Source organism: Myiozetetes cayanensis, unplaced genomic scaffold (assembly GCF_022539395.1).
Source record: "Myiozetetes cayanensis isolate MyiCay16 unplaced genomic scaffold, myiCay2020 scf19, whole genome shotgun sequence".
Classification (NCBI taxonomy): domain Eukaryota; kingdom Metazoa; phylum Chordata; class Aves; order Passeriformes; family Tyrannidae; genus Myiozetetes; species Myiozetetes cayanensis.
This window is the reverse complement of record NW_026087400.1, coordinates 6,934,523-6,951,951: the sequence shown is the minus strand read 5'-3', so window position 1 is coordinate 6,951,951 and position 17,429 is coordinate 6,934,523. Positions and strand designations below refer to the sequence as shown.

At 40.8% G+C, this 17,429-nt stretch overlaps 1 long non-coding RNA gene across 3 annotated transcripts in view; it reads right to left on the bottom strand.

Moving 5' to 3' along the window:
• Positions 1-17,429, bottom strand: part of LOC126639281 (uncharacterized) — a 122,603-nt gene that overhangs the window by 33,518 nt on the left and 71,656 nt on the right. The gene's annotated exons all lie outside the window — the stretch shown is intronic.

The following is a 17,429-nucleotide window of genomic DNA, read 5'->3' as shown; positions in this document are numbered from 1 at the left end:
TTCATGTAGTTAAGTAGCCTTGTTAAACCACTAATTTTACCTTAAGGATTTGTGTGGAATTATGGCCACAGATTAAGACTTCTGGCCTGTATTTTTCATTTACCATCAGCATTCCATGGGAGTCACGTGGATGAAAAGGTCAACAGTATTTTTTTTTTGACTTTACAATACTGTGAGGTTTTAACAGCTCATTTAGTGTGGCCTGGTGGAACTGGATAAATGTCACGTAGAAGTACATAACTGTGTCTTCCAGGGAGCTGTAATGTTACCACTGTTTGGTTATAAGCCATTTAAGTGCTTAAATATAAAAAAGTGGTTTTCTTTCTCACAGTCAAAGTACCTATTGGCTACTCATGACAACTGCCTAAATATGTTCTGTATTTACGTCATGCTTGAGTTTAGAGGAGCTACAAGAGCCAGTTAAACAAGGGATGAACTCACTTGAACAAATTTGTGGGTGCTTTCCAAAGTAGCCAAAAAGGATTCTTGTGCCATGGGTGTTTAAATTGTTTTAGCTTTGAAACCCCCATTATATAAGTCTCCTTATCAGTCCCTAAATCACTGTTAGGGCTTAGAAACCAAACCAAACCAAGGTGATTCTAATACAGTCAATTAATCCATCCACAATCCATTTTTTCAAGCATCACAAGTTGTGTGCACGTGCATCTGCAGCATGTTTTTGATTCACTGATTGACAAAACAAGCACTGCTGGTACAACACTGGGTGTAACATCAGGAGCATGTACTTAATCCAGCAAGGATTGGAAGTGTTTCAGAGCAGGCAAGTTCAGAGATATTAAACTGATTCTTTTCAGACGCCTGCACCATTAAGCAAAGGAGCAATTGGATGGGAGCCGTGGGAGCTGTTTCATAACCTACTGTGGGCTTGTTTTCAGCTGCCTTTGACGGTCCCTCAGGTCCAGCATTGCTGCTGCTGAGCTCAGTCCTGGACCAGCACAGACTGTTAAGCCTTGACAGAGTCAGGCTTCAATTACACTTTCGGAGTTACACTTGCCCTCTCCAAAGCAAAGCCTCTTACACATTGCAGAGGCATTCACAGGGCAAAATTTAGGTCACATCAACAGCTCTCCCCACTCTTTTTACACTGATAGAGCCATAATCAGGGTTGATATCTAAAAATCTTCCTATGATTTCTCATTCTGTATTATACAGATCATATTCAGATTTTTCTGTTATCCTTTCTCCTCTACAGAAAGAAGCCATTACAGAAATTTTCCCCTCTCCATCAAACGGTTAATGTACAAAAAAAAAAAAAAAAGAGAGAACAAAATTGATTTCCGTAACATGCTTTGGCAGCAACTGAGGTGAGTAACTAAATGGGGGAAAGGGAGCCAGGGTTGTTCCCACCTGTGTTAGGAAACCACAGTCTGAGAAGAGGAATACTTTGCTGGGAAGCTGAGCCAGGACTATAATAGTTACCTCAAATCTCCCAGCTTGTATGTACAAATGTAATTACGAGATTGGCACCACCAGCAGTTCAGAGAGCTCTGTGCACACACACGTTCCTGTGTGTTGGCTGCAAGGAGGAACAGGGAAAATTACACTCCTTAAAAAGTAATTTGACCATTAGCCCCTACAAATGCCTGTTAATGTTCCCATTGCTCACAGGGAATCATTTGCATTGAGCTCCTCAAATGGAAGGCATAAAACACCATCACAACCTCTGCAGCCCACGAGTGGTTTGTATTCCAGCTCATCCCTCTCATGAAGAAGTTTTGTGTAACTTTGTTGATTCTAGTTATGGGTTATGTCAGCTCCAAATGGAGCAAATATTCAAAAGGGAATTGATACAAAGGTCTCAGACCTCAAATCACTACTTGTCCAGAAGCAAGAAAGTAAATATAGCAAAGTAAAGCATAAAAAACTGCCTCATCCTGCACAATATTATAAGGCTTAAGGGATTATACAAAAAGGATTTACCAACTTTGATTAAAAATAAGAACAAAAGCAAAATGGTCATTATTACATGCTTGATATGAAAAACACCAAACCTTTTTTTATTTGTACCAGATGTGGATAGGCAGATGTGAACTGTTGGACAATATTCAGAGAAGTGGAATTAGGGAAATATCCATAATTAATAACATGCCTGTGGAAGCATGTTCTGCGCTTCAAAAAGAATTCAGGTGGTATTAGAACTGGAAGAACCTCCTTACCCTGAAGATGTTGACAAATTTGAAGAAATTCCAAGCAGTGCAAAAACAAAAAAACAAAAAAAAACACACAAAAAAACCTGATTGGGGAAACAGATTACTTGTGCAGAAAGATGAAAGGACCCAATCTTCTGCTCTCAATTAAACCAATGGGGTCCAGTTAAATTCAGTGACAATGTACCAACAGAACAAGGAGAAAAGCTTGACTGAAACATATGATATGAAAGATTTGCTTAGAAATGCTCAGAGGAAGAATTCCCTTTAGGAAGGAAAGGAACTGGTAAAATATATGGGGGAAACAATAGGTCCTGTAGGATTTAAACTGAGAAGAAGGAAAATACAGACAATGTTCCACTGCAGTTGCATCTTCTAAATACCTCCTCTGGGATATTTAACATGGAGCTAAAACAGATCCACTCACTGTACAAAGGATTTATACACAGGAGGTGGTCAGAGAATGCAATCAGGCAGTTCTGCTCCTGGATATCCCTGTCATTCATGGAATCAAACACAGTGTCTACGGTCATTGTTTCTACGCCTACATCCATTCTTTCTCTCCACCTTAATTCACACAGTAGTGACTAATGCATTATGAAAATTTATCCAGGCTGGATCAGTTACTAAAATGTAATTGCATTGCCTTTGTGTGCTGTCTACCAGATGTTCCATTTTGCATTCATCAAGAACACGTTGTGTAAGAAGAGCTCCTCAAACAACAACAACAAAAAAATCACCATTCTTGGTTTAATTACAATGAAACTGCAAAAAAAAAAAAAAAAACGAAAAAAAAGGGAGGGCCAATCTTATCACTCATCCTTGTCTCCTGGACAATATGGTCAGAGATATTCTAAGAGAGATCTGAAAATACACATATAGAATCATAGAATCACAGAATTGTTAAGGTTCGAAAAGACTTCTAGGATCGTGTCCAACCCTCAACAGCACCACCACCTTGTTCACCACCAAACCATGTCCTCAAGTGCCATATCCAAACAATGTTTTGAACATTTCCAGGAATGGTGACTCCACCACTTCCCCAAGCAGTCTATTGCAATGCTTGACAACCCTTTCAGTGAAGAAATTTTTCCTGCTTTCCAATCTAAACTTCCCCTGGTGCAATTTGAGGCCATTTGCTCTTGTCTTGGTCACTTGTTACTTGCGAGAAAAGACTGACCCCATTTCACTACATCATCCTGTCAGGGAGTTGTAGAGAGCAAGAAGGTCTCTCTAAACCTCCTTTGCCCCAGGCTGAGCCCCCCCCCCCAGCTCCCTCAGCTGCTCCTCATCAGACTTGTGCTCCAGACTCTTCTCCAGCTCCGTTCCCCTCTCTGGACACTCTCCAGCACCTCAATGTCAAACCAGGACAGTTGTTTTTGGTGCCCAACTTGAGGCATGACAGGTTGGGATAACAACAGATCTGACTAGAACACATCAGAACAAATATGCTATAAGCATTTTTAGATTAGTGGAATAGTTGCTGGTCACAGTGTGTACTTTATTTGTTCCCACAGTTGGTGTGCTTTTCCTTAAAGTTGCATCATGCAATACTTTACTTGCAGTGTGTGTTCCCTCTTGCACTGTTTATCCCGTGGGAACTGGGCTAAGGTATCATGTTGATGAGCTTTGTAACGCTGGGATATGATATGATATGATATATGATAGGGTATGATGTATGACATGACATGATATGACATGACACAAGTGCCGCTCGTGAGACTTGACCTGGTGTCTGCACCCAGCCGTGAACGGTGGGAGCCACCTATGGGAAACATCCACAATGACACCTTTCACCTGCCCTCGGAGAGCCTCCTATGGAGGGGACACCTTCCCACACCTTCCCTGTGGAGGGGGTGTCTTCCCACACCTTCCCTCCGCCACCAGGCTAATTACAGCACCGTTTGAGAACTTTGAAAATTTTGAATATCCTGGGGATGCTGAGACCAGCACAGTCCTATGGCTGGGAACCAGAATGTTGATGAATGTGTTTAAGCTTCAACTGTTCAGGAACACTACCCAGAGACCTGCCCTGGTGCTGGATATCTCTGAGTTTTGGGTGTGTGGGGTAGGACAGGCAAGTACCCAGGACAGTGGGAACCTCTGGTGTTTTGGAACTTTACCTCTGAACCAGCATGGAAAAGTAATGAAATGTTTGGAAAAAGTAAGTTGTCACTCTGGTAATTCCAGAGAGATAATGGGCCTAGTAGCCTGGAATTAGAGGGTAAGGAAGCCAAGCAGCTGGGATCACTCTCTAGGGAAGGAGGCATTGACAAGGCATTTGGAGAAGGGACACAAGCTCTCAGTCTCTGGAGATGATTGCTGCCAGGCGTGAAGGAAAGATATTCCTTCAAGGAAGATGCTGGGTGGCAAGCGGGCCACCATGGAGAGAGGTATCCAGCACCTGAGGGAATGAGTCCTGCTAGAGATGTTTTATTGTGACCTGAACAAGGCACAAGTACCCTCAGATCCAGACAAAGCCCAACACCCAGCATGCAGACACTTGCACAGAGCAACATTGTTGGGTGGCACCCACTGGCAGTAGGGCCCTGGAGACACAAAGAATCACCAGGGCATGGTCCTGGTCTCCACCAAGGCACATCCCATGCCAGGTTACCTGAGCCATTCAGATGCCTGTGCCACCCACCCCTGCAATTCCACAGTGTTTCTGGCTTCAGAAATCAATAGAAATCCCAAGCCAAACCGAACCCAAATCTGGTCCTTAGCACAGCAGAGGATCAATCTAAATTTAAATGGGATTTACTTCGCCTCCCAAGCTCTAGATGTGACAAATTTCAGAACAATGAGCTGTGAACCATTTAGAAGTCAGTGATCAAAATAGCATTTCTGATGGAAAGATTCCAGATTGGACTGTAGCAACAGTAACTATGTTGCAGTAAGGCCAAGCCTAAAAAAGCCACTAAGATATACAAAGAGGGAGAGCCATTTCTTCACGCGTCCTCACACGCAGAGTTCCCCCCCCTTGGTCCCATGCTGCGTGACAATAAGAAAAGAGTGCTTGAGTCAACAGAAAACTATGTAGTTGACTATCCCTAAGCTCTTCACATAGCTTGTATTGCTTTAAATATCTTTGCCCCCTGAAAAGTTAAATTCATCCTACATTCTTCTGGGAAGGCTCAGGGCTAGAGTTCCAGCAGCGTTCCTAAGAAGAGCCTGACAGAACTGGAATGTGGTCACAGGTACTCCCCCTTCCTCCAGCAAGTGAGAAATCCCAATTATGCAAGGCAGGGAAAGTTAACATCATTTGGGAGACAAAGGCTTCATAGTACAGCACAACTTAAAACAGACCACAAGTCTGGATTAAGCACCCTCAGCTCCAAAATAAAAAATAATATAGAAAGCAGTAAATGGCTCCAAGGGATCCTAAGCCTAGGAGTTGGTTTGTTGGTTGTTTTTTTGCTGTAGGAGAACACCAGCTATTCTGCAACAGAGCAGAAATATAACCAAGTCTTAAAATCAGTGAAAGCCTAATAGTCTTGTATCAGACTAAAAGGATTTAAATTCTCCTATGAAATCAATCAGTCATAAGATTAATCCAGAAAAATTTACACTTTACCAGTGATGGTCTGCAGGATTATACAACCCTGGCAAACACAAGTGTTGTGGTCAATGAAAATAAGACTTGCTCTTCCACTCAAACTACAGAACCCATCCTGGATCCCATCCAGAGAGTGTTGATCTGTGCTGGGATGTTTTAGATGAATGTAAAGCACAGGTTTGCAACAAAACTGATCCTTGCAAATCCTGATTTAGTGAAATCTGTTGTTCTCAACTTTTCTAATTACGTGAATTTAGCATTATATTTGCCTCTGAGCACTGGCTGAAGGGGTATGAGGTGCAAACAAATTAAAGATTTTCAGGCAGAAAGTAGATAACAGGTCTCATCTCCTTGGGACTGCACAGAAGAGTCTCAGTGGGTTGGTGAGGAGTAACTCCCAATATCTTCACTCTACCATTGTAACTGCACCAGTTTAGGGGACACATTTACACTAAATTTGATGCACTCTGGTTAATTTCTATTACATTCACATAATAAAAAAATAAGATGATTCTCTACTCTTCTTTCCCCTAAAGAGGGATGAAATGGAACTTTGGCAAAAGCATATTTCGAGAGAAATTCTGAACTCCACTGTTGATGAATACTACTAGTTCATTTTGTTTACCATTGCAACAGAAGTATTTGTTAGTCACTGCACCTAAACCACTGGCCTAGTCAAAACTGATAAGAAATCAATCCTTGTGCCAGCTGCATAATTTCATTCACAATTATACTTCATCTTTTAAGTAATCTCCAAAGCCCTCAGGCCCTTCCCAGATACAGCAGGAAGGAAGCCTGAGCCATTCTGTTTTGAGAATACCCTCAATTGCTGGTTCAATTTAACACATGATGGGTTTCCATCCATCCTAATTTTTCAGGCTGTCATTGCAAAGAGGGTACTTTCACTCATAGAACAAAATTAGCTGTTACAAATGCAGGATGTCCGACTTGCACAGCACATTGCAGAGCAATTTTACAATTTTATATAAATATTTCTTCACTGTACAACACTTTCTTTCAGATAATGCTGTGGACAGAATATAGCCAGTAGTATTTACAGGCTTTTTATCTACTCAATGAGAATTTCTAGTAATCTTGTAATGGTGGATTTTCCTTTCATGAATAGTTCATGTCACACGTATCAGCTCATAAACTTGAACTTTATCTTTGTCATACAGGCCTTGGCATCTTCCCTGGCTTTTTATAACATGGGAAGAATATGTTCTCTTCTGAAGAATATAAATTGATTACTTAATCCTTAATTTCAGAGCTATCAATATGCTATGAGGGAACGTTCTTTCAATTGGAGGTAAAGGTTTTAAGCTTTCCTGGAGCATAAAATATAAAAACAGAGCATGACATGACTATAATACTGTCCAACAACACACACACAAACCACAAGTTTTCCAGTTTTCTATTGACAGAGAACAGCCATCCACAGTGCTAAAGAAGCAGTTTCCCCGTTAGGTGCCCTAAGAAAGTTTTCAAACTATTCAAACACAAAGGCATAAATCAAGAAAACAAAGCTTTTGCAAGATGTTACATGTAAGTTATACTAAGACGTTAAAGAAAACCATCTGGGCATAAAATGTAAATACAGCCAGCATACAAAAATTAAGAGGAAAATAAAACCAACCACACATTTCAAATGCCCCAAATACAGAGCTTTTATTCTGTGCGACCACTGTGTTTTAACTCCAAACATCCATCTCAAACAAAACATTCATTTTTCAAAGTATCACTGAAGCAGAGCATTAAGCTTATGCAAGATGCAGCCTATTCCAACTTTTTGGAATACTAAGTTTCTCAAGACTTTAATAATCGGCATCTCTTCAGTGGCAGTTATGAATCAGAGCTGGAAAGAGATGGTGACTTCCTAAATCACCATGAAAAATATCAGGATCAAACCTAAAGGTTCAGCTTCCTATATTGCTATATCTGAAGTTTGTAATGGTAAAGCAACCTGGACGTGATTTACAGACCCAAGAGATTGAAAATAACCCTAAGAGAAAGAAAGAAAGAAAGAAGAAAGCAAATGCCTGGATACACCCCCAAACACAAGGGCTTTGCAGGGCTGGAGGAAGATCAGAAAATACCTCAAAAGGCACTATAACTGTACAGCAACTGTTTTTCAGAGGTGTCTAAACCAATCAACCAAAAAAAAAACCTCTTTTTGAAACCAAGACCCAGATCTTCAGGGGATAAAATCCCCTAACTCTGGATTTTTCATGCTGACTTAGTTCAGATCACTTACATAAGCAACATACTTGAGATTTGATTACATAGCTAGATTTTTTGTTTATTTATTTACTTTTAAACAGGATGCTTGCTTGGGTTTAAGTTAGTTTGGGGAAAGGGAAGTAGGAAGATTTTGAAAACAAACAAATTACTTACAAACAGACAAGTTAAAAAAAAATAAACCTGTAATGCCAAAGCTCTCCCTGTCTCTAGAAGCTGGTACCTTTGGATTCCCAGCACATTCCTATTTTTCCTGAGCTAATGCAGTGATTGGGAATGACCACCAGCCTGGAAGCCTTGGCAGAGCCCAGCTCACAGATGATGAGACTCAGTTTGTCACTGATTTTGGAGATAATTATCAGGATAGGGAATTCTGGCCTAATTTCCTGATTCAAGAAGGGAGTACGTGATCCCGATCATAAACCATCCTGTGAGCAGCAAATGATCTCTGAGCAGCATTTATAGCTGAAGTTTAAAATACTCATGTAGTTTGTATACAACAGATGTGAATTTTCAAACTAAACAACAGATTTTTTTCTAAGAGGAAAGAAGCTGAGACAACAGAGGAAAGCTCTGTGTCCTCCTCTGCTTGTGAGGAATCAACAAGTGAATGATGGTTCTCTGACAGCTGATGTACTAACTTTCATTTTTCCTGATGATCTGTTTATATTCTCTTTTTCCAAATAATTTTTCCCATTCTGCCTTTCATATTTCTAGGAAATTCTAGCTACATGAGACTTTTTTGATAGCTTCATCTTGTTTTTCAGGAGGGCCTGCTTAGCCATATGCTCTTAGAGTCTGTCCTTTAATTCCAAAGAGTATATACTGAAAAAGTTATCATAGAATCATGATGTGAAGTCATGGTGACTGCCAGGACGGCAAGAGCAACAAAATAAAATAGTGAATAAAAGTTTTCACTGAAAACTGGCAACTAAGTCTGAACCTTATATAGCAAACCTCCAACTTAGAGCAGAATTTTCTTCATAGAAATAAAACATGCTCTTTTAATTAAATTTTAATGTGTTCCTGCCAAGGCACTGCTGTGAACACAAGCAAAAAGCACAATGGAGGCTCCCAGTGCCCGGTGTGGCATTGCCTTGAGTGAGGCTGGAATGGAAAGAAGCAGTTTTTTAGAAACAGTTTCACCCGTGACCCAAACTTTTCATGAATGACAGTCTCAATGGGTTGAGACAGTCAGAAATTACAGGAACTGTGTGCCTGAAAAAAAAAACCCAAACCACAACCAAAAAACCCCTGTCCAGAGTATCAGGAAAACAACTTTTAATTTTTGGAAAAACAGACAAGAAGCAACAGTGGCCCTGTGCCATGGTGCCAGAACTGCGCAGAGTCAGAGGAGGAGAAATGCATTAACTAACTCAGCATTCAAACCCCTCCTCCCAAACCCATGAAAAAATGGCTTTGGTAGTAAATAACTATGGAGGATTTTCTCCATATGAGAAGCGCACTGAGCTTAAACAATGTTGTGCCCTTTATCCCACTGCGAACTGCAGTATCTGGTCACTTGGCACAGCTGCTGTCCTTGTGTACACTCACAGTTTGGTAACAGGAACCACAAACATAATACCCCAGAGAACTGTAAATTTGCTGCATTATTTGTGTTGCTGCCTCATAACTTCTCCTCCTTGATCTTCCTTTCCCTACTTATTTTACTGGCAGTAAAAACTCAGATTAATAATGCTATTAATACTTTACTTTCTCTGCCAGATCTTCTTGGGTGGCCGGTTTCCAGCGCTAGAACAATCTTTACTTGCTCACATCTCCTTGTTCTCAATGCCACCCTTTTCAGCATTTTTATTACATTCTGCAAATTTTCAGGTCCCAGTGCATTTTCAGAGCTTGACATATAAATCATTTGAAGCAAATACATTAAAGCAACAGTTAGTTACAGTTATTAATAACTCATGCAACTTTTCACCAAGTAACTAAAAGCAAGTAAAGGTATCTGAATGACACTCCAGCTGGTCAAACACCTCTTAGATTTAATGAAAAATGATTCAGTCAAAATGGGTAGTAATTACTTGATTCATATTAATGAGCCTATAATAATTCTCATCATCATTTTTGCAGCTACCCTACAGTAAGACAGTGATTTTCTGACCATCACTGTTATGACAATGCTGGATATATAAAATCCTTGCCTTTAGATTCTGACCCATCACAAAATGAATACGAGACCTCTTCATACATATCAATATGACAGATAGTCACTACCAGTCTAACCTTAACTAGTTTACAGATTAGGCTAAACTTTGCTGGCAAAATTGCAAATACCAAAAGCAGAAAGTCTAACTCCTTGTTCTCCATTCCTAGACTGAGAAAAGATAAAACAGTAAAAGGAAAAAAAATGTCAAAACAACAATAAATTACTTCAGAGCCGGGGATAATAAATTACATGAGGGCCCTTCTATGTGTGAAATGCTGCACTTAGAACTGGAAAGGCATGGAAACAATTGCACTTCAGAGTGAGAGAAGTATGAGCGCAGCTCTTTTGTTCCAGTACGAACACGAGCACACACACATGACCCTTGCTAACAGCTGTGGGGCCTTCTGTCTGCCTCATTAGGTCAGCAAGGTATATCCAAGGCTTCAGAGAACAGCTTGGAGCACCATTGTTTCTTTGGAAGTGAAAGTCAATAAAAACACTGACAAAGGAATGCAGCCAGACCGTCAGAGCTGTACAAATTCCAGTCCTTCAAGCTATGAAACAGCTCTTTGAACTTGCCTTTTTTCACTAGTTTGCCTCAATTTTCTTCTCAATGCTTGCCACAATGTATCTTCCCAAACATATGAAAAGTAACACTGGAGTAAGAAGTTATCCCAGATTGTCTCTTGTATCCACGCCCCTAACAACACAACCATGGACTGGAGATGTTTGCAGCTGAAGCACAATACCTGGGAAGATCAAATGACAGTCGACTCCACCGAGCAGCCTGGTGCCTGCTTAGCTATTTGCTTTAAATAAGCACTCAAGAGGCAAAACACAGAAGCCAAATCCCAACCATGCTGTTAGAGGGATATACTTGACCCTTGGCAAGAGATTAACATCTCATTTTCTTCCTTTAACCTGTTCCTTTATTCCTTTTCTCTACTTCTCCCATTAAGTCTCCTATTGTATATTTTTTTAGCTTTTTTTTTTTTATTCCTTCTCCTTTTTCCTTTTGACGTCTTTATAATAGAAAAGATACTTCTGTGAAAAGTGAGCTAGTTGATTTTCTCTTCTCCCTTTCCTTTGCCTACTGTTTTTCCTCATTACCTTTCCTATTTCCCAAAAACCATTGTTACCTTCCCTGTCCTATTTTGGCTAATGCTTCAGTATTTCCCCTAGCAGCCAGGGGAGAACATTCTTCTGGCACCCACTCTGTCCTTATAATCTGATTTACTAACTTGCTTTACCATCCCTGGTAAGGGAGGGTGAGATGCAGTTGTGGAAAATGTGAGAAAGGAAAAGCTCCATCAGCTGCACTCAACACTTGCATGCAGGTTGTATGGTGACTTACTCTTCCTCTACCTCTCTTCCTATCCCGATTCCTATTCCTATTCAGCCACCCAGAACGTACATGTATGTAAGCACTGCACTGATATTATTCCCAGGCTTATGTTATTAAACTGAACGGGAGGTCAAGACCCTCCAGAATAAGTGCAGCCATGTCAATGAGAACAGATAAATAGATCCAGAATTCCCACGTTACATTAGGTTTGTGTTCCTCTTGCAACGCCCTATGTTTACTTTGCAGACCTCTGGTTCTTCTGGAAAGAACTGTTCCTTTTGAGCCATCGAGGAGGATGCTGTCAACTCTTCTGCTTCCACCAAAACAGACTAAACACAACATTGCCACAGACATGAATTTCATAACTACGGCTGCTTTGGATATCCGTGCCATCTGTTACTGGCCAACAGCATCTCAAGCTAAAAACAGCTTGGTAGCCTGTCTGGCATTTATGTCCTTGCCATAAGACAAGCTAGGCCTGGATGCACACCTAACTGGATATTTAGAATACACAAAAGTAGCTGTGCACCACCTATACACTGCAGAAAGGGCTCAGACACAGCACTTACACCTCAGCAATGCACGACCTCCCTTAACCTTGTTGAGTTAAACCCGCCCTAGTTAAACCCTAGGGCACGCAGCCTGCAAAGTTTTGTGCAGCTGTTCCCCCAGATTTTGTGCTCCAGTCCCCTGATCCCCACAGACACAGTCTTTCTGGGGACTAGAATGATTTAACCTACTCAGCCTCTGCACCAAACCTGAACACTCCCAGGGGACTCACAGATCACTCACAACACTGATGCCCAACTTGGCCCTGTCTTTGTCTTCAGGCATTTGTGTGACTTCATCCCAACAGGGGCCTGAAGAAAATCTGAAGGATTATAATCTCATGCCACTGCAAAATGCAACACATTCACAAAACTAGGTTCAGTTAAGAAAGGTTCAGGTTCAACCAAAGCTTAGGAACAAAGCAGGCTGCTCTCAGAGGGCTGGGTGTGAGCAGCACTCGCAGTTTGTCATGTCACAGTGTTTAAATAATACATGTTCATTTTTCATTTTATTTTCCCTTTAGTAGTTCATACAGGCAGACACTTGTTTATTTCTCTCTGAAAGTCTTTTCTTAGGGAGAGATAAGTTACTTGGGGAGAGGAAAGGTTATATATTCAAACATGGTGTCAAGGTTGTTGCTGGACTGATGAGTCTCAGCTGTAGATCCTCCCCAAAAAAGAAATGGTACCACCTGTATTTGCCTTTAAAATTGGATTTACCAAGAAGTTGCAATAAGGAGACATGAACTTCATTAGTAGCTGGTAACTTCAGCAGAACTTTTCTTTATACTATCCAACAAGGCAGCACCAGGAACATTAATCTCTTACTAATGTTGTTACGTACAAATTTGAACAGATCAGCCACAGAATTAAGGTAGTTATGACCAGCCTCTTTGGTTGTTATATAGCTGAATAAATTATTACCACACAGTATCCTCACTGCTGCATGTCCATTAACAGTGTTGTCCACCTGGGCACATCACATGCAATAAATTAGGGTTTTGTTATCAACGTACATGTTCTTGCTACTGCACATTTTATTAAGCTTTGTTCCAGGCTGCCCTTGCTATGTAACAAGACTGGCTGCTGGAAGACACCTGTCTCACCTATGGATTTGTAAACAGATCTTCCTGTCTATCAGTGGTCCAACACAAGGTATTTTAAACTTCTGCAGTCACCTGCACGTCACATCACAAAGCCACAACGAGGAAAAAAAAATCCCTGAAACTGCTTAACCAGGCAAACAGGAACCGTCACTGCACAAAGAGGCCAACCATCCCTGCAAAAGCCATGCTCTTAATTAAAACCCAGCAGATGTTGTGGAGCTCCCCTCACAGCCAGCAGGGCTATGAACCACATGATTTGCAGCACAAGCTTCAGGCTTTTATTCCTCACAAGCTGCTGCATCTCTGCACAAAGGGAGCCGTGCAAAGCGGCACCGTGTCAGTGCCCCAGGACACTTCATGTTGCTGCTCCATCCAGCTCCTGGAGCACAGCAATGACACTGGCAGACACTCACCTCTCCAGCAGCTCAGGGTGCCCCTCCCTGCAGATTCTGCTCCAGACAGGACAGTCCATTCAGGGTTTCTGGTCTTTTGGTTTCCCAACACATGCAAAAAATGTCTCTTCAGAGGCACCCAGGCAGGCTTGAGCTCAGTGCACTCCAAGAAGGGGAGCTCCTAAGGAAGTGTTGTCAGAGAAGCACATGAATTCCACCTAGGAATGACCTGAGGGCCAGCCATAGTCTTCAGACCATACCTAGTCTCCAGTCCCCTTCCTCCAGCTTATCTTTACACCTCGCTTTCCTCCCGGCACTACAGACTTCTCCAGCCAGTCACACTTCGACCAAGTGACCACAAGTTTCCTACCAGTCTGCTGAGGGAGGAAAACCAGGCCAGCACCCAAATCCTTACACATGCACACCACTCCCTCCCTCTTCAAATCACCCTCCAGACTGGCTTCTGCCCAAACTGATTTGTTTTGGTATTCGTGTCTTCCTCCTCCTGCCACTGCACCTCCAGAAACCAGCTGTCCCTCCAAGTGCTCTGCCTCTCTGCCTTGCTCCTTTTTAAACACTTAAAGTTCTTCTGGCAACACAGCCACCTGAGTTTTTTGCCTCCAGCTTATTTGCTGGCAGCTCTCTGTCCATTCTTTACAAACATGAGAAGTGTTCAGATTGATCATATTTTGATGTGGAATTCTCTTTGTTCAGTAACGTGCCCAAGCCTGAATAAGTGTCAAGGAAAAGAACTGTTTCAAGTAGTAATTATAGAAAATTCTCTTCCTGTAAAATTCTGTTATTTTTACAAAGACAGAGATTGCCTGGATCAAGAAAGGGAGGTCAGGTTCAGATCCTGGGGAGAGTGGTGTGTAGTGATAATAACACTTAGGATTTTTGCAGCATTCCTTATCCAGAGATCTGAGCCCTGTCTCCAGTATATTACAACAGCAGGATATGTTATCTTATGCAAACTCCTTCCTAAATTTCACAATAGCTGTAACAAGCAGGAATCATTAAATTACTGTGGCTGAAAAACAGCCACAGAGCTCCTTCTTTATTTTGCTTTTATCTAAATAAAGTGGAATATGGTCAGAGCAGAGCCATTTGTTCTCTTCACTGTTTACCAAGTATCTGTATTACTCTTAACAGTATATAAATATTAAAAGAAATAAAAAGAATGAGAAAACAGAAATGGGTATAAGAATTCTCCTTCTTCAAGCAAGTTACCCAATTGCAACCCTTACAAATGCTCAGTTGCCCTTTTACTACATCTGGTTCAAAGGCCACTAAAAATGGGATTCTTTGCACTGACATCAAAGGGCTCTGAAAAGGGCTGTCTGTAACAGGAGGGGAGACAAGATTAACTTCAGCTTTCTGGCTATAGAACTCTAGCAAAAAGTAACAAATAATAATCAGAAGATAAGGTTTTCTGGAGAACCTCCTGATCTCAGCACATTTTTCAAATATCAGCCACCACTATGAAGCTGCTTTGTGAGAGTGATGCAGAGTGTGCTACTAAACACAGTGTTTGCAGCTTAAGGTGATCTTTTCTTTCAATAACACTAAAGAACACTGTGATTAAGAAGGAAGTAAGAGGGTGAGAAAAAAAGATACGAATAGTTCATAAACTGATAGATTGGTTGTCTTTACTTGATACCCTATCTGTATTGATCAGGCTTTCCTCTTGGCCTGCTTGAGGCTGTAAGAATAGATATCAGAGCCAAAAAATTCTCCACTGCTGCTGAAACTCTACACTACCTTTTAAATACAGGCTTTATTACTAGTGTAAATACATCCTAGAAGGTTGGCTTTTAAAGTGGTTTCTCTCAGTAACCAACCTTATTTAAACACATCTGGAACTTCTTTATAACCCATAACTGCTTTGTGTAGTCACCTGTACGATGAAGGTTAAATGCTGTGGAATTACTGCTGGGGTCTCTGATTACTCCACAATCACATGAGGGTATGTATAAAGTAGGGATACAAGGGGCAGAGAAGCACTAAACAAACCCAAGATTATGTTCCTAATTGAAATGGCAGTCCGGGGTTTTCATGTATAAAATCTGGAATCTGAGCTTGCTTTCCTTAACATCATCTGTTTCAGCTGCTCCACATTCCAGGACTCCTTCAGCCTTGACCTCATCCCTAAGATATATTCTCCCTTCAGTCAATTAGAAGTTCTCAAATATACAATATTTACACCCGGCAACAGGGCAGATCTGCTGATTGTCTTCCTTCAGCTGCCTGGGTGGCCCTAAGAATGAGGAAGTGTCCCAGGAGTGGGGAATTCCCATTGTCTGTGGAAAGTAGAGCTGGATCTCACAGCACTGCCAGGCTGCTCCTGCACAAGGACAAGGAGTATGTCTGAGCTGGGAAGATTAGAAGCTATAAAGAGAAGGATTAACTCCACCCATTTTGTCCAGGGCTCTCAAGATTTATGCAAAGTACCCATCCACCATAAAGACCTTGAAACTGAAACAGAAAAAGGAAACTACGAAGTTAAAAGAATTTTAAAGGAAAAAATGAAAAATACTATGAATTAGATCTCTTGGCTTGCAATCTCTGTTTGCCACTTCAATAGCTGCTGCTCTTTAACTAAATGAAAGCATAATCCTTAAATAGATTTACAAAACCATTTTGCATCACATGTGAGTATCACTGACGCTGATACCCAGACATGTTTTAGTACTACCCAAACTCAAGAGATTTTTAAAATTTATTTTGTTGCTATTTGCTTAACCACGGTTCTTGCTTTGAGACTCCTGTATTTATGAAACAAAAAGTTCTCAAGTCATTAGGTAATGTGTGACACAAATAACTTGATAATCAATGCAAATGTGAACCAGACCTACAGTATCCAGGAGAATTAATTCCTTTGATGACAGTCTTTCTTCCTGTAGAGTCTATGTCTTATCTTCTTCTAAAGCTTATATGAGGTCATTTGACCAAACCCTTGCCCTTCTTAATTTCTGAACCCTGACAGATAATTTCAGAATATATTTTATTACTTCTTTTGTTTGCCCAGCACTCAGTATCAGTGCTGATATGGTCTCCCCTGGCTCTTCAGAGATTAAATAGCATATGGAAGGAAAAGCAGAGCAATGTAGAAGAGGCCTTCACAATCTTGTTTAAAAAATAGAACAGTGCTTTTTGGGAAAATGTGGTTAAAACAATTCACATACAACATAACTGTTTCTTTGCTGTAATGCACCTATATGTATGATACAGTTATATATTGCCAATTTCTATGACAATGTTACATCAGTATTTAAAAAACCACCCCGTTGCAATGAAGAAAATTAAATCCACAAATCAGAATTTACTCATGCCATTGTTACTTGTCACACCCACAACATGTAATCAGTACTTCTTACTCACTGCAGAGAGTTCTGTTACACAGTAACTGAACAATAAATCTTTTTTTTTTTTTTTTTTTCCCCCAGATAAGTTAAAATGCAATCATAAGCATTTGTCAAAATCAATCCAACAGCACGAGAGTACGATATCTAGAACTTCCTGATCCGGAGAAATTAATTTTTCTAGTTGTATAAGAAGTGCAAATAACTTCAATTCTTTTTTTTTCCAGGAGGTTTTGTCACAGTACTTTTTAAAGTAGAGCACCTATACAACTGTGAAGCCAAACTGTAACTCTGCTGATGCTTGGAGAGCATGACTTGACCTTACACAAACCCACAGTCCAGCAAAGCAAACGGTACAAACATTCAGGTCACTGCAGCTACTCATCCTCAAAGGTAAGGAAGCACTTACTTTCTGAGCTCCAGCATGAACTTCAATATAATGCTGAGTTCAGTCATTTACATGGGCTCTATTTTCCCTCAAATTAGCAACTGTACTGAAACTATTTAAAGTTAGCAGAACTAAAATCTCCTAAGGTGCTTTCACAGT